Source organism: Dama dama, chromosome 18 (genome assembly GCF_033118175.1).
Source record: "Dama dama isolate Ldn47 chromosome 18, ASM3311817v1, whole genome shotgun sequence".
NCBI lineage: Eukaryota > Metazoa > Chordata > Mammalia > Artiodactyla > Cervidae > Dama > Dama dama.
Window position 1 is genome coordinate 67337271 of NC_083698.1, and position 18472 is coordinate 67355742.

The following is an 18472-nucleotide window of genomic DNA, read 5'->3' on the forward strand; positions in this document are numbered from 1 at the left end:
TACATTGCTTTTAATATCTTCCCAGTATGAACACTCCTGCAATGAATTCTCTTGTGACTATGGTATTTTAACCATGTGCAATATATCTCTAGGGTAAATATTTTGGAATGAAACTCTTAGGCTAAATGGTATTGCATTTTAATTTTATTAGATGTTGCTCAATTGCTCTCCATATAGACTCACTCATTTACATTCCCAGCAATGTGTTGAAGAGACAAGGATTTATCTACACTTTAAGAAGTGGGTAAGAGTTGGAATGACACATAAAAAGGTGAGCAGAATTCTGCTAAGGAGAAATGCTTTCTCCTAGTCTGTAAGCACTTTGAGGGCAACTGCACTGTTCATCACCATATCATCCAGCCAGGAGCACAATGCCTGGTGTATGTAAATATGTAGACACCTGTTGATAGCGTGAATGGCATGGTAACAGTTTAGGAGGGGGACCAAACCTAGGCTGTCTGAGGGAAAGAGAGTAGACCAAAGGATCTAGGGTGTTATGTATGATGGGGAAGAAGCTAAAATGTAATTGCTTCTTTTTGTCTCATCTAAGAAATAATTTATGCTCTAGTCACTGTTGTAATCAGGATGAAGAGAGAAAGTGTGACGAACTCTATCATGGAAATTACAGCCTTCTATGGAAAAATATTGATCATGTCATCCTTGAAAGATCATTAACTTGCACTATTTTTCCAAGCAGTGGTTATTAGTTCATCAATATGTAGCCACTGGATAAGGATGTTGTACATCCAGACTGATGGTCTTGGCTGCCCTTTTGGTCAGGCCAGTTGCTGGAGTTTCCTCACAGGCCAGCAATTCATCCTGATCATCCATCCCATGGGAAGAAATGATCAAATAAGCTTGTGATCAGTCCATTTTGAATATGAAAAGCCAACTGAGACCTATCAAGGGAATGGAATTTATGTATTCAGTCACTGGTTTAACAATCCAAGAAAATCAGTAACTATTACGAGGTAGGTAAATTCATGTAAACACACACACAGAGGAACAAATATGCTTCTTAAATGCTACTACCTGCCAAGCTCTGTCTTTATATCATTGTTAAACTTCACAATTCTAGGTTTTAGTATTCTCCCATTTTACAGACAAGGAAACTGAAGTCTTATATAGGTGAATTTGACTCTCCCATGATAACTTAAATTTTAAAAAGTGAGGAAACAGGAATTCTAGTCTAAGTGTACATGGTTCTAAACCCATATTTCCACTCTGCTGTTAGACTCAAATTGCAAGTATGAACTAATGGCATGGTCATTCACCATTCATTGCCATTATCACACATCTCTTTCTTCAGCCTGTCTCACTAAGTCAGTGAGATGGCAGCATTTTATGACATGCAATTAAATCTCAGTCTCACTCATATACAGGCCAACTTCTCCAAGTAACCAGTATTATACCCTTTCTACAAAAAATGGATTAGACTTCAGATCTTGTAACGGCACATTTGTAGTACATGACTTTGTTTCCAGAACACATCTGATCACCCTGGGCATTAGGGATACTTCAGCATTTAGGCTCCACATTTATCACAGTGTGTTGCCTGCAATGCTGTTTTTTTTTTTTTTTTTTTGGTACCTGGCTCATTAGAGAGACCACTAGTCATTTTAAAACCAAATTGAGTTTAAATACATTTCCTTGACGCATCTGTTTTGTTAAATGTATCCCTCGGAACCAATATTAAAAGCCAATGCCATTAAGAGGGCATAAGGTAAGCTCATTTAGTTGACCAAATTGTATAACACAATGAATTAATATGGTAATATGCCTTTGGAGACCAGCAGCAGATAATAGAGGTGAACAGAGGAGCTGGAGCCTGGTTTTGGAAAAGCAAAAGCAATTCATCATCATGCTATAACAATACAGGAGAACATTTCTCATTTCCCACATGCCTTCCCCCATTCTAAAAACCTTTGGGTTGTACTTTTTCAACACCAACTCCGCCCACTATGACTTTGCTCACTTAGACTGCTGTATTTTAGCCATGCAAAGAATCCTCTTATTTGTGTACTGAAGCAGTGGTAAATAAGTGGAGATTCTATTTATAAGTGAGAGGTGGTGGGGCATGAAACGGGGGAAACCAGGCCCTTGCCATCCTGCAGAACAACATCAAAATATTCTTAAATAGACAGAAGGCAAAGACAGAAGCAGGTAGAAAAGAAATATGGTCAAAGATTCCATCTCTCATCCCCTCGGAGTTAAACATTAGAAATGACACACTACGTAAATTGTCAGTCATTTCTTGGACTCAGTCCTTCTCTCAGTGGCTTGAATTTCTGTTTCTATTGTACCTGAAAGAATCTAATTAAAGCTTATTGTAGTTGGTCAGCAAGAATCTATACCCTATTGCTTAAAAAAAAAAGCTAACTAAATGTTTTCTCTCAACCATAAAACTAGATATGCTCATTATAGAAAACTTTAGAAAACACAGAAAAGCATAAAGGAGAAAATACAAAGTCATTTATAACCTCAATTCTCAGAGATACTACTATTAATACTTTAGTGTATTAATATCTATTTCACATACCATTACATAATCTTCAAAAACAGGATTTTAGCTATAAAGAAAATGATTTTTAAACATTTCTGAGATTGAGCATTTAAATTTTCTTTTTTTATTATAAACAAATTACTAAGCACTTCTGCATAAACCTTTTACCTCAGCTTTAGTTTCTTTGGGGAGTACATATTCAGCCTAATAGAGAAAGCGGAGAGGAACTAAAGAGCCTCTTGATGAAGGTGAAATAGGAGAATTAAAAAGCTGGCTTAAAACTCAACATTCAAAAAACTAAGACCATGGCATCCGGCCCCATCACTTCATGGCAAATAGATGGGGAAACAATGGAAACAGTAACAGACTTTACTTTCTTGGGCTCCAAAATCACTGCAGATGGTGACTGCAACTATGAAATTAAAAGACACTTGCTCCTTGGAAGAAAAGCTATGACAAACTTAGACAGCATATTAAAAAGTAGAGACATCACTTTGCCAACAAAAGTCGGTCTAGTCAAAGCTATGGTTTTTCCAGTAGTCATGTATAGATGTGAGAGTTGGACTATAAAGAAAGCTGAGCACTGAAGAATTGGTGCTTTTCAACGGTGGTGTTGGAGAAAACTCTTGAGAGTCCCTTGGACTGCAAGGAGATCCAACCAGTCATCCTAAAGAAATCAACCCTGAATATTCATTGGAAGGACTGATGCTGAAGCTGAAGCTCCCAATTCTTTGGCCACCTGACACAAAGAGTTGACTCACTGGAAAAGACCCTGATGGTGGGAAAGATTGAAGGTAGGAGCAGAAGGGGATGACAGAAGACGAAATGGTTGGATGGCATCACTGACTCAATGGACATGAGTTTGAGTAAGCTTTGGGAGATGGTGAAGGACAGGGAAGCGTGGTGTGCTACAGTCCATGGGGTGGCAAAGAGTTGGGCATGGATGAATGACCGAACAACAATAACAAATGTGACTAATGACTCACCAACAGAATGTGAACGGACGTGATGTGTGCAACTTATGCCTAACTTGCTCAGAAGACAATTTCTTTTCTTGGATTTTTTTCTACTTTTTCTCTTTCCCGTTAGCTGGAATATGACAGTGTTAGTCCTTCAGTTGTGTTCAATTCTTTGTGACCCCATGGACTATAGCCTGCCAGGCTCCTCTGTCCATGGGATTCTCCAGGCAAGAAGTAGTCATTCCCTTCTCCAGGGGTTCTTCCCAACCTAGGGATCGAACCCGGGTCTCATGCATTGCGGGCAGATTCTTTATTGTCTGAACCACCAGGGAAGCCCACATCTATATGGAATATGACCATATATATATATATGTATATATATGACATATATGTCCATATATATGACACATATGAAATATGACCACATCTATAAGCCAGCTTTGATTTAGTAGATGAAGTTAATGACCCCCATGTGATGACGGAACAAAAATAGGACAGGCACCGAAGTCTTTAAGTGACTGCATGGAGCATAACTGCCCATCAGCCCAGACCATCAAAGCTTTGGTCTACGTCACTGTACTTTGGGGACTCTTGCTAACAGTCATTCTGCCTTTACTACAATTTATACTGTGAGGAAACTTTTTTCTTTTTTTGCCCTTTGGGAGCATGAAGAAAGAGAACTAAGGTCATCAGCTTGCCACAACTAGACAAGATATATTTAATTCTAGATTAGTCTGTACTTGTCTGACTGAGGGGGGGAAATGCCAACTTTGTGTTTTGGGATAAAAAATGTGGGTCTGGTTCATGTTAAAAAGTAAGTCATAGATGCCTGACCCATTTTTTAGGTATCTCTATCACCTAGCAAATTTTTTTTTTCAAAAAAAAAAACTCCTCCTGTTTTCATAGTTCCTAGTGAAAGAATTATATGAGCAGGCAGAGAAATAAACATGCGAACTATACTCTGCATTTCATTGACAAAATATTTATACATCTGAAATTGTGATAGTAAAGCATTAATTTAAATCATATTTGACAATCCTAAAATATTTTCATGTTGATCTTTTTCACCACTCTCCCATTTTCACCTTTCCACTAAGGGAGCTTTGTAGTCAGCCTTCTGGCAAAGAAGGGAGAAAGGAAAATTTAAGTCCTTTTCCTCTGTTGCCACATCCTTTGACTTCCAACTTGACACTTTACTTGAACTCATATCCAGATGCAGGAGGACAGCCTGAAAGTTTAGTGTCTGGGTCCTCCTGAGTATTCTCTGGGAACATTCTCTTCTAGGGACAGAAGAGTCTGAAAACAAAGCTATCAATGCTCCTGCCAGCCACCCAATTGATGCAGGCATGGAGCCCACACACAGAGAAGGGATAAGTCACTTCCTCTTCCTCTCATTCCCCATCTTGCAAAGCAAGACCCAGCCACCCTTGTTCCAGAAAGTACCACCTCCACCCTCCTGGGCATTTCCAGGGAAAATGAATTCAACAAAGCCTCCTATTCCTTTCAAGTTTAAAAATCCCATAATTCCATTATTTCTAATTGGAAATTTTTCTCTCTCCAATGGGAAAGCCAAGTGCTTTACCCCAGTCTGCTCTTGTCTACCTGAATCTCTCTCAGCCTAGTTATAACCTCCCATCGTTCCCCAAAAGATTTGATGGTAGCTAACTACTTTCTTTAACATGAACAAATTTTTTTAACATTGTCCAACCATTCAAGTCAGGTAATGTCCAGTTTTTAAATTAGTGATTGGGCAATCTGAAATCCAATCTGTCTGTAATTTTTTTAAAAAGTTGCAATAATTGTAACCACAACCACCCCCTCCCAGCATGTGAAAAAGAGAGTGAATCAGATTGGGTCAGGTACATCCAGTCAAGTCCAGAAATAGGTAACAAAGTACACTCCCAAACCACAGGGAAAGGATTTCTCAGCTCTTTCTCATTTTTTCTACTCAGACTCATGTATGTTCAGACTTCCCAATCACTGTCTAAAGAAACTGAAAGCTCTTTATTGAATATAACCTTCTGCTGCTATTCCTAACTCAAGTACCCACCAATAATCCTCATTTCAATGTTTTGAAGATTAGATGATATTGAAAATATTTTATAAAGGCTATGGCATGATAGATAATTAATATGTAATAATTTGAAATATACTTCTGGTTAACAATCTGATTGTATTAATGGAAAGGTTGAATTGACCTAGCATATCTTCAAAGAAACAGCAAACAAGGATATCATTATTTTACTGTTTTGTAACAGTGAACAGGATTGAGAAAAACTTTTTCTTCATTCAGCTTTGCATTAAAATCATTCCTTATCTACAGAGAACATCTTTGATTGACTTTAATCAGAATAATCATCCTCCAAAAATTTATTATTGGCTTTGCATAATACAATAAATAAATTGCATAAATCTTATACCATATTATCAACTGACACAGTAGGTCTTGGGTAGACCAGTAGTATTAGAACTTTTAGCTGTACATTGGGTTGATGGTGTCAAAAGTCATGTAAATACAGCATTTCAGTTAATTTATTTTAAGTTCATCCTCTCCGTCTGTTCCAGACTCCAACTTAGATCACAGAACCGCTTCCTTCCTTTTCTGGCAGAAGAAAAAGTCAACACAGCTTCCCTCCCAGCTATAAAATAGACAGAGAGACCAATATATTTTCGAAGACCATATTCAGTGATAGTCAAGCTTAGAGATAATGCTTTATTGCAACCACTGATTATAAATAGTGCAATAATTCAAACAGTCACCTTCCTTCCATTGTTTGACCCCGAAATGTTAAGTATAAATATGCAATGCTCCTTTCAGACAAATGAGATTTCAGGAAGCAGAATTGCTTTATGATCAAACTCAAACCTATTTAATAAAAAGACTTTAATAGAGCTGTGGTTTAAAGCCAGTCAAAAGCTATGACACATGATAAATGTTCTACCTTATATGTGCATGTTATAATGAAATCATAAGGATAAGTCAACCCAAAGCTCGCATTGTTCTTGTGTTCATCACTTATATGTTGAAACACCATATTGTGATTCAGAGCTGAGAAAGAATCAACACATTAAAAAGGAAAAAGAGAGAGAGACAGAAGTATCACTTTCCTTCAGATGTAGAGAAGGCAATATGAACCCTTATTCACATTGTGCATGCACACACGCCACTCACGGCTAAATATATACACTCCTCTAGTGTCTCTGGGCTCTCATTTTAATTTTAGAAAGATGTATTAAAGAATCGCTCCATCAGAGAAAACTCTGAACCCTTCATTTTTAATGGTTAAAAAAATCTTTATTTCCAAAGTCAATTGTGAGTACTTAACGCAGGCTCCAAGTTAGTCCTGAAGAGAAACGTTTACTGAGTCACTGTCATAGCATAAATGAAGCTGGAATCCATCTTGATGATTGAGATCACTTAAATAATTACTCAGACCTAAAGCCCAGATGTTGGACTAGGTGATGTTTCCAAACTCTTCACAAATATTAATCAGAATTCAAAATACAGAACTGGAATTCCTGGAAAGTCTCTGGAATTTCCCAAACCATAAACTATTCTTAAAATACTTTAAATATTCTTCATACTCTTTACTCATCTTCATAGATATCTTAAAAATTATTTACTTAATAAGCATTAACTTGCTCAGTATTTACAGAGAAGTATAGCATATGGAAAATATTGAAACATTGGAAAACACCAGCAAACATTTGGTAATATTCAAATAACATTGAGATGTCCTAGCAAAGCCAACAGCACTACAAAGAATCAAAGGCTAAACTCCCCATTTAAGATCTTATTTTGCTTCCAAATTCATTATTTCTTGGACCACCACTCATAGGATTTGTATAAAGTATACTACGTATATAAATTCATTAATATTTATTTTATCTGCATGAATGAGTCACCAACAGCAGCAGATTGGCCCATGAACAGATACATAACAATGGCCTCAGCTATAAGCAAGGCTGGCTGATAGATTAAAATAGCGTCTCCCTCTGTGCTTCTAACCAGTTTCCTGGAAATGTCAACTTTAACCTCAGAACTCTCATGTAAATGAGAGTAAATGTTCCTTGCTCATGCTTTCTTTCAATTTGGTGTCAGTGGATTCCTTCTAATCAGTACTTGCTCTAAGTTGATCATTAATCTTTAGTTCTCACAGGAGAACTATACTTTTTTCCTCTTTCCCAACTTCTTGACAGGTTTTCCTGGAGATTTAAAAAAAACATGGTGGTGGTGGTTCAGTCACTAAGTTGTATCTGACTCTTGTGACCCCACGGACTGTAGCCCACCAGGCTCCTCTGTCCATGGTATTTCCCAGGCAAGAATACTGGAGTGGGTTGTCATTTCCTTCTCCAGGGTTAGAAAAACATAAGTTTCCTGAAAAATGTTGGGATGGAATTCCCATGTGGACACACTAGCTTTGACAGGAGAAACACAGCAGTGAAATAATGCAGTCTCAAAACAGCATTTTGCTCTATTTTCCATAGTTCCCAGCAAAAATATGAGGAACATGAAAAATGGTTCTTCAGCCATTCTTTTCTCTTAAACCTCATCACCAGCTCTCTGCCCCTCAGCTTCCTCAGCTCTGTATAGATACCAGCACCCTTCCCTAATAACAGATCCCCTGGGAACTTAATTCTTAGTTCCATTTCATCTCTGGTCACAAAACTGATTCTGGCAAGACTGGACTTAGAACAGGATGTTCAAACCATGTTGCATGGAACACTCCATGATCAGAGAACATCTGAGGGATATTTGGGGGTGGGGCTTATGCAGCCCCTCATCTCTGCTTTCAAACACAGTAACTCCACATCTGTCAGTTTAACACAGCTTGTTTGTACTATAAATTGTTTTGTGTGTTTAAAGAAACAGTTCTACTATTAAAAAGAAACAGAAAAGAGATGGCAGTTGCTGACTCAGACCCTCTAGTGGTGCAGATCTTGGGGAGACTGAAGTTAATTTCAGGCCAGGGCCTGAAAATCTAGTACAGGATGGATGGGAAAGGGATGTCTGCAGCACAAGAGGCTGGCCAGAGCCATCTCCCCTCTGCTCAAACCTGGTTGGTAAACATGGAATGACCCAACCTTTAAAGCCCAATCCCAGACTGACTGAACTGAACCTTCTTGATCTTTCTGGCCATACATAACCCAACTGAACCACTCCAGCAAATCAAGGACAAAGCCAGAAATCGAAAGGCCTGCAAACCCAATTTCTTTGTATCTCTAAGTCTTATTACTTACCCCTCCTCCCCCAAATGAGTTTCCTATGATATTGCAAATGCTCCCATGGAGACTGCAAAGTGGGTAGGACTTCTCCTTTCCCCTTCACCTCCTCCTCTTTCTTCCCCCGCAAGGAACTCCATTTTCTTTTCTGTCTTCTTCCTTCAGCTAGCTGTTGCTGCAACTTATTCTACATCTGCTTCTTTTTCCAAAAGAACAGAATCATTTCATCTTCTGTTCACAACTTTTGATTTCTTCCCACTGTGTTACATAACAAGCTTGTCATCCAAAAATGCAGTCTACTTTGCCAGTGAATCAACTTCTCTCTCTTTTCCTCCTAGGCCCCACACCTGCAAAGCTCCAGACTGGCTACACTCGTCACTGAACACAACTGTACATTTTCTCTGCTATGCCTTTGTTCACACCAAGCCTTCAGAACGGGTGTCCATCCACACATGTCTACCTGTTGAGATCCAACGTGCTCTCAAGGCTCTGTTGACACACCCTTGAGCTGCCACTATTCCTCAAGTTGTTGTCAGTTCCCATGGAAGATGAATGATCTGTCACAGCACATAACACTGCCTTATATGTAATACATTTTCAATAAATACAAGGAAGGAATTAAACTAAATCCCCCACTCCCAAAACACACATAATGTTCTTTATGTAGTAAGCTTGAAAAATAGGTTATTGACTAGCTCACCAAACGGGAGAAGATGAAGGAAACATCCCAGAATATTTATGTTGCCTTCAGCCTCAGCTTCATGGCGTGCATTTTCTCATACTAAACATAAAGAAACAAAAAGATCCTGGATTTTATACAGGTAGAAAATGTCTCCAGATTTTCTTCATAATTTCATGTATGCTCATTTTATACAGTTTTCAAATCTTATGTTTAGCATTGTCATAAAAATCTTAGCAAAAAGTCAATAGCTCCCGTGCCTAGGGTAGCAAATTCCCAGAGTATATTAGCAACAAGAATGCAGGGTAGTGAATACTAAGTGTATTATTCTGGGCTGTTTACCCCAGTTACTTGTCTTACCATCCTGCCTCAGCGACTTAGAATGTTGGATTTCCAGGGCAGCAAGTGAATGGAAGACTGACACATAGCTCAGAATGATGAAACACATGCACTGAATAATTCAAAACAAAAACTTTCTTGTTGGATAAACTGCAACTCTGATGATAAAGAGGGATACAATGGACCAGTGTCGGTTGCTGCCTCAGTTTCCTCTTCTGTAAAACGGGAATAACAACTACTTGTAGGGCTGTCATGAAGGTTAAATGACATATTTTATAAGCTCTGTGAAAATAGGGATTATGTCCTATTTACAATACTCACTGCAGTGCCTTGACATGATTGGCACTCAACATACTTCCGGGGATTCAGAAAAATATCTAAATGTCCTGAGAAATGTCAGGAAGGAATTCCCACATGGAAACACTAGATTTAACAGGAGAATAGATCAATGAAATAATTCAGAATTTAATAATAGCACTTTGCTATTTTCAAATCAAAAGTCCTAGAAACATTGGAAATAGATAAATGTATATGTGCGTGTCCATGTGCAGTCATGTCCAATTCTGCAATTCCATGGACTGTAACCTGCCAGATCCTCTGTCCATGGGATATCCCATCCAAGAATACTAGAGTGGGTTGTCATTTCCTTCTCCAGGGGATCTTACCATTCCAGGGATCAAACCCGTGTCTCTTGCATCTCCTGCATTGGAGGGCAAGTTCTTTACCACTAACACCACCTGGGAAACCCGATTAATTACTAAAACCCTCAGCACAGTTTGATATCTATTGAAAATTTAATAAATGGAAGCTTTAAAAGCAGACTTTATAAATAAAATGACTCAATCAACAGACCACATGTGGCAAAGTGCCCACCACACTTTCAGACCAGGTCAGGCTACCACTGGTATTTATCAGTATTTATCATCTTGTGTGAGGGAGGGGAAAGGCTTTGACCTTTATGGCTATGTGGTCGTGTATGCAGCAGGAGCTTTTATCAAACTTAGCTGCTGTATTTGAAGAGCTCCAAGGACTCTTCCTTGATGCTATAAAGGCCTGAAACATTCTGAAGATTTGGGAGCGATCTACACTTAACTCTAAATCCCAGAAGCCCATTGTCCAGCTCCTCATCACCCTCCTATGAGCTCCTCTGGGACTGCTTGGTCTTCCTTGTAGCACCTGCCTCCTCCTGAGTTAATAAGAAGGTCAGTAGGGAGTCAAGGAACACCCCCATTTTCTGGACAATCATGGGTGATTTACTTTGTTCCTTTACCAAATATTTACTGAGCACCTACTAAGTGATGGCCCTGAAAATACAATGGTGAATACAACACAAATGTGGCCTCAGGCAAAGAGGTGATAATAGTGGTGCTGAGGTAGGAGGTGGGGACAGCTACAGCAGGAGCAAGCAGTGAGATGGAAGAGGGCAGGTCTACAGATGCTCTCAAACTGGTCTTGGAATGAGCTCTGGAATCAGTCTCTGGCACTGACTGAGGAGAATGGGGCATCATCTGCTCTCAAAAGCTTCTTCGTGGGTCTGACATCTGGCCTATCATAATTTCATTAGAAAGGTGGGTCAAGCAACTCTTAGGCTCGTGAGGCTGACCCTCCCTCCTTTAACAGATGTGGCACTGAAGTCCACAGGGACTAAGTGACTTATTCAACCCCGTGAAGCTAATTCAGGGTAACACCAAATCCATCAGGGCAAGTCCTAAATCCAGTTCAATACCTGTGGCTCCCACACAGTTATCTAAACCATGCATCAGTCTCCCCTTTGAATTAAAACAGCCTCCAGAAGAGAAGGGACTTGAGAGGAATGATAGCTCTTCATTCCAGCACTGCAAGGACTCCAACTCCAGTGAATTCCATGCAGTCAGCCCATTATCAAAAGCATCTTTCTGTTCTCATATGCCTCAGCCCCTGCCAGCAGCCCCCAGCTTCATCCTGCTGCAGCTCTGTGACCAAGGTAATCTCACTGGGAGCTGGCTCTAGAAACATAGCTGCTGCTCACAGACACAGGGTGCTTGCTAGGGGCCAGGAACTGGTCTAAGTGCCTTCTGGTAGCTCAGATGGTAAAGAAGCTGCCTGCAATGCAGGAGACCTTGGTTCCATTCCTGGGTCTGGAAGATCCGCTGGAGAAGGGATAGGCTACCCACTCTAGTATTCTTGGGCTTCCTTGGTGGCTCAGCTGGTAAAGAATCCTCCTGTAATTCGGGAGACCTGGGTTTGATCCCTGGATTGGGAAGATCCCCAGGAGAAGGGAAAGGCTACCCACTCCAGTATTCTGGCCTGGAGAATTCCATGGACTGTATAGTCCACGGGGTCACAAAAACTCAGACACAACTGAGCAACTTTCACACAAACCTGTATGAAAGCATTTAACGCTCACAGCAACCTATAATGAAATTGGGCACTAGTATTCCCGTCTTGCCACCAAGGAAACTGAGGTGCAAAGGAAGTAAGTAACTTGCTCAAGGTCACAGAGCAAGTTTGTAAGGATTCAGACTCAGACAGTGAGGCTCCAGAGAGCATGCCCTGAATTACCACTCTATACTTCATTGTTGTTGTTTAGTCACCAAGTCATGTCTGGCTTTTTGCAATCCCCTGGACTGTAGCTCACCAGGCTCCTCTATCCATGGAATTCTCCAGCAAAGAATACTGGAGAGGGTTTCCATTTCCTTCTCTGATTCTTCCCGACCCAGGGATCGAACCTGCATCTCCTTCATTCTTTACTACTTTGCCACCTGCGAAGCCCACACTATACTTACTCCTGTCTATTATCCACGGCTGAATTAAACCCACTCCAAACTTAGGAGCCTAACACAATACAAATAGATTTATTCACCATTCTCTGGGTGAGAAATGAAAGCAGGAAAAAGTAAAAACAGCTTGTCTCTGTTCCATGGCATGTGGGGCTTCAGCTGGGACGGCTCAAATGACTTCACAGAGGTTACATGTTTGAGGTCTAAGTTTTCCTTCATTTGGTTTCTCCATGAGGCTAATATGGGCTTCCCCATAGCATGGTGGTGTCATGGTGCCAAAAGGGAGCATTCCAATGTGCAAGTGCTTACCAAGTTTCTATTTGCATCAGACTTGCTAATGATTGGCCAAATTAAGTCACATGAGCCAAACCCAGAGTCCACCACAGGGGAGAGTAGTATGCAAGGGGTGAACTCCAGGACAGGTTCATCTGGGACTGTCAGTGGAGCATCTTACTACACCAGACAAGTGGGACACAAAAGTAGGGTGAGACCAGCAGATCTTGGGGCACGTTTCTGCTTCCTTGTTTCCCTGTACTGCCTTTTACAATGAACATACTCCCCAAAGGAAGAAGGAGCTTAAAGCCAGTGCATATTACATTACAAGGTGTGGGGACAAGACTCTCTAGTGTCATAGATGTTATCATTTCTGGATACAGAGGACAGCATCAATTGATCACAGTCTGAATTTTTACCTCATTTGAAGAGACACAAGATAACTAAACTATTCAGGATGCTGAATATATTAATGGAAAATTTTTCTGAAAATAATAGACTCCCAAAGGACTTCAAGATGTCCTACATCATATGTAAACTGTTAATGTTAATAAAATAAAGTAGAATCAACCCCCCACCCCCCACCCTCATGTCTTTAGCAAACTTGTTGCCCAATAAAGCTTGACTGGAGAAATAGATTAGTTAATACTAGATTGTTGAGACATCATTTTAAAAAATGAGCAGGTCAATAATTTCTGAGATAGTAGGTCGAGAGGTTGAAAAATTACCTGGATATTCTTCCTTTGCTCAGAAAACAATAGAACCACCTGGAAATTTCAGTCCCGTGAGTATAATCCTACTTCTTTTCCCAAATGATACTAGATGAGTCATTTGTTTCTCTACTGCTTTAATTCCTCAGCTATAAGTTTTAATTATTAAGAATTTTTTTTAATTCTAAGCTCTAATTTTACAAGTAGTTTTTGGCCCAATTCCTCACCTAAAACCAATCAAAGTTAATCATATGCAGAGACAATTATAATTATATAACTATAATTCAGTTGAGTTCTTGTCACACAGGTATGTTTTTACACTGTTAGAAGCAAAATCTTAGCAATGAACTACTAATATGGACATCTATCTATATTGTGTATCTGAATATGAGCTTGCATTTATTCTGAAGTGTAACTCAAGTTGTATGAGGTACTGTGAAGCAAAGCTGTATACCAGCACACAGAATGATCCGTGTTTAGAACTCACTTACCCCCAATAAAATCATGCAGAGATACACACTCTTCAAAATATGGAGCAGTTGAATTTAATTGCATTACCCTCAGTCAATTAGAAAGAATTCATTGGTGATGTCATTATGTCATGCTGAGGACAAATACATTACAGTGATCAGACAAAATGTGGCAGCCAGAACTTCCAGGGCTAAGCAGAGATGGTATTTTTCAGAGAGAATTCCCAGGTTAGAGTGGAGAAACTTGTGAGTCATTTTCAACGACTAACTCTTCTCCTTTCTCATAAGTGAGTCCATTGCCAGCAAGTTCACAGTAGATCATAATTCACCATGAGTTCCCTTAAAAAACTGAGTTATCTGTGGTGATTTAAGAGTCTCAAAATACAAAAGAAATGTGTAATTCTGTAAGAGTCTTAGATTCTGTACTTCCAGAAATAGAGACATGTCTACGTTCATACTGCCAATTTTCTAGAATTCAAGGAAGAGAGGCAAAATCTACATGCAAAATGAAGGAAATTGTAAGGGTTCTGTAGTGTTCACACATGTACGTAGGCACAGCATTTTGGAAAGATCTAAATCTGCTGGAGAGATTTCATTCATACCTGCTAGAAAATGTGATGATCCCCTATTTCACCAGAGCATTCTACACTTTACAAAATGCTTCCAGGCACATGATCTCATCTGATCAACACATCTTTGCTTGAAAGTGGGTATTAAAGCCCCCATTTTGAGATGAAGAACACAGCAAGGGGAAATTTTAATCTACGTACCCAAGGTCACACTCCTACTGAGTGGCAGAGCTACATCTGGATCCCAAGGCTCCCAGACAGACTTGACCCAAAGAGACTTGGTACCAGACAGTTCTCTTTACACTAGGCAGAGCCTCTCCCAGCCACTTCCTCTGTTTCTCTCCCCACTGCTGAAAAACTCTTGACTCTCATGTTTAGTCAACTCTCCATATCCATGGAGTAGGGAAAAGTCTTTTTGAAAAGACAAAATCTCTTAAAGTGAGAATTTAAGGCAGTACTTCCCTGGGGATGTTCTACAGAAATTTTTAGATAAGTTGAAATAAAATGACTACTCCACTCTTTTAGAGCTTTAAGATTCAGAGTCCCTGACCTTTGTGGGTCAAGGTTTTCTCAATGATACAGAAGGTCTCAACGGGAAGATCTCTCAAGCCCTTTCTGAGCCTATGATTATATGATAATAGCTATAACCCCTAAATCTTCTTTGAGACAATTAGAACCCAGCTGTTCTACCTCAGCCAGAAATAACTGCTCTTAAGATATTAAGATGTTTTCCTTCTTAGGAAAAGCTATCAAGAAGAACGCTTCACAGCTTTCTGGAGGAGGGAGTACCTGATGCAGCACTTTCCCAGATCAGAGTCATCCTGTTGCACTGTGCCTGCAGGCCAATCTTTAGGGTCTGGAAAGTGCCCTTCGGTTCATGGATGTCACTTTGGCTACCCTGTACAGTTGTTGGACCGGCCACCTCCTGGGCCATAGCAGCCAACTGTGAGACCAAACCAAAAGCAGAGGCACTGACATTGAGACCCTTTGGAAATGGGACTTCTGAGAAGTTTGGGCATCTTTCTTTTACCTGCTCTTTAAACCAAGCAGTCAAGTCTGGATGCTTCTTCTCTGTTACAAACTCATATTCCTGCCTCATATTCTCCAGGACCTTAATCAGATCTTCTCCCAGGGCTGCATCCAACTTCATGTTGACCTTGAAGTCGTCTGGGATGTGATGTTCCCCCATCTCCTGTCTGATAACAGAGAAAACGAATTGGCTGTGACAATCAGAAGGCCAGAAGTGTGTTGATGGGCAGCAGTTAACAGATCTATTAAAAAAAAAATCAGCTTATGTGATTGTCACTCTTTCACTGGTTTGATTTGGATTCTCATTATTTGTTGATGACAAAGCAATGCTTTCTTTCCTCTTATAATTTTATAAAGCAAACAACTAGACAGGTTAAATAAATAAATAATAAAACTTTTAAAAAAGAAGAGGGCTTCACAAAAGGAGAGTTAACATTTATAACTTCCCACCCTGACAGTTGCCTTATACATGATATTTCACTCAACGTAACCCTCACAAACATCCTATTACTCTTACATTAGAGAGGAGGAAAAACAGGTGCAGAGAAATTAGTTTGCACAAGGTCACAAAAGCTATCATTGGCAGTTAGGATTCAAACTATTTGTTTTTGAAGCCTCTGTTCTCTTTCCATGGACCTAGTTTGGCAACAGGAAAGCTAAAGATCATGAATAATTGGGGCTGTTATTTACCTTAGCCCCTATATAATACAAAAAGTTCTGAAGATAGGTGAATTCCTCAGGTAATGAACAGTCATAGGATAGAAAGAATGTAGATTTTATGGTGCCATGTTCCCAAAGTGTCCAATGGAAATTCTATGACAGGGGGAAAAGGGTTGATCTGGGAGTTAAGAGATCAGGGTTCTGGTACTAATTATTTTGATCTTCAAGGGAATACATTTTTAAATGCCATGCTTTAAGTAAGTAGTAACTCTGACCACAAGCTAGGAAATAATAACCATAATAGCAGCTAACATTCATGAGGTGCTTACACTGTGCCAGTCACTGTATCTGGCATCGCCTCATTTTCATCTTTACGATAACCCTAAAAGGTGAACATATGATTAGCCCCATTTTACAGCTGAGAAAACCAAAGTACCTAAAAGTGACGTAGCATCCTCAAGGCTGTACAGTAAGTGTGGTGCCAGGGTGCAAAACCGAGGAACCTGATTCTAGTTCCCACACGATAAGCTGCCACACTTTGAGTACAAGGACCATAGGTACATGGTTAAAAAGCACTTAGGAATGCAAATCCAAAATGCGGACTAGGGGAGAAAGATTTCATTGAAATGCCAGATGCCCCACCAAGAGAAAGCATCATAGTTACACAGGGTCATTATTATGTCATTCAACTTGCTTCAAGAGCTGGTTCTGCCAGAGGTTACACTTGAGTATCTGAACATTTTGGTCAGAGTACCTGGTATGATCACATAAAACTGCATCTAACAGAAACCCAGCATCCGTGATTTAACTGAACCAGGGTCTGTTTATCTCACGTAATAAGCAGTGCTGGGCTGCACTGCTGCCACGCTGACCTGGGGACCTGTGCAAAGGCTCCTCTTCCCAGCCCAGGCTGCCATCCTTAAGACGGCTGCTGTCACCCTTGCTTGAAGAATTGATGCTACACTTTCCTACCCCACTATATGAAGCAGCTAGTCACATGTGGTTATTTCTGTTTAAATTAAATTGAAAATTCAGTTCCTCAGTTACACTAGCTATATTTCACATGTTTAATTGTCACAAGGAGCAAATGGTTACTATGTTGGCCAGTGCAGATATAGCACATTTCCATCATCAGAGGATGTTTTGTTACACAGCATTGCTCTAGAAAATACACCTGCAAACTTAGCAGGAAGAAGGAAAAGGGGAGGAAAAACAAGTGAGTGCCAACTGAGACTATGCCCTTTAAATAAGAAAACAAGGGCTTTCACAGAGTCCTCACACTGTAGGATTTTGCTTTCATTTCATCAGTCAGAATTACACCACTTCTAGATCCAAAGGATCATTCCTTGATCCAAAGGAGTTTTAAGTGGGTCTATCGCTGCCCTGAACTAAAATGGGAGCTGTGGGTAAGGAAGAAGAAAGAATATATAATTAGCTAAGTAAGTAGCTGTCTTTGCCAGCCTCATCAGCACATGTGAGTTGTGCTTTAAATTAGGCCAGGTTCCCCAAAACAGAATGACAAGACCAGGCAGTAAACATCTGTCCTTTTACAGATGTGGGGCCCTGGGCAGGCAAAGGCAGTAAGTCAGTGATGACTGCCACCTGGTAGTTCCTCTCAGGCATGAGTGAACATTGAAGCAGGAAAAACGACGTGTCTAGACTTGTTCAGAAAGTGCCCTGGTCTTAAGCCCATAGGCCTTCACCAATTAGTATTTCAGGTTGACTGACTGTGCTGGACAAAGGGCATGGTCATGCTGAGGAGACAGGTGACCTGCAGTCTGCCCCACAGAAGTAGCTAATGCAGGCAGTGGCCAGCTTCTCTGAGGTGGCCACCTGGCCTGACATGGGCTCTTGAGTGCACTTCTTCATAGGCTTTCTTAAGAGGATGAGTATTTTGGCTGGGCTCAGGCTGCCCACGACCAGGGAGGGTTTGCGTAATGTGTTCAAATGGCAGGAAGGAAGGCTATAGATGGCTTTCAGGTCTCCAGCTGGGAAAGCACTAAACTCCTGCAGTAATGAATTCAAATTGTGATGGCCCAAATATTGGTGATAATACCTGGCTGCCTGCACAGGCATAAATGCAGTGTCTCGATATGGTAGTAAGAGGTGAGGCCTGGGGTTAGGAGAATGAAGATAAACTTTGCCTCAACATTTTGTCCCTGGCCAGTCTACAGGAAAACAAAAATTAATTGTATATAAATACAAAAGGTTGAAAGGCAACGAGCTTACATGTTTCCCTTATTGTCACCAGCCCTTTAACTAACTCCAGCTTTTGACAAATGCTTGGTTTTTGCTGTTG

The 18472-nt window shown here is 40.2% G+C and overlaps 1 long non-coding RNA gene across 23 annotated transcripts in view; it reads right to left on the reverse strand.

Annotated features, from left to right (window-relative positions):
• LOC133072355 (uncharacterized) overlaps positions 1 to 18472 on the reverse strand; it is a 446833-nt gene that overhangs the window by 247122 nt on the left and 181239 nt on the right. For 20 of the 23 annotated variants that reach the window (XR_009696719.1, XR_009696707.1, XR_009696718.1 and 17 more), the window contains one exon: positions 15515 to 15680. This is a non-coding gene — a long non-coding RNA (uncharacterized LOC133072355). Of the gene's footprint in view, positions 1 to 9385; positions 9467 to 15514; positions 15681 to 18472 lie in introns of all 23 variants that reach the window. The other 3 variants (XR_009696702.1, XR_009696708.1, XR_009696700.1) reach the window with 1 other exon arrangement.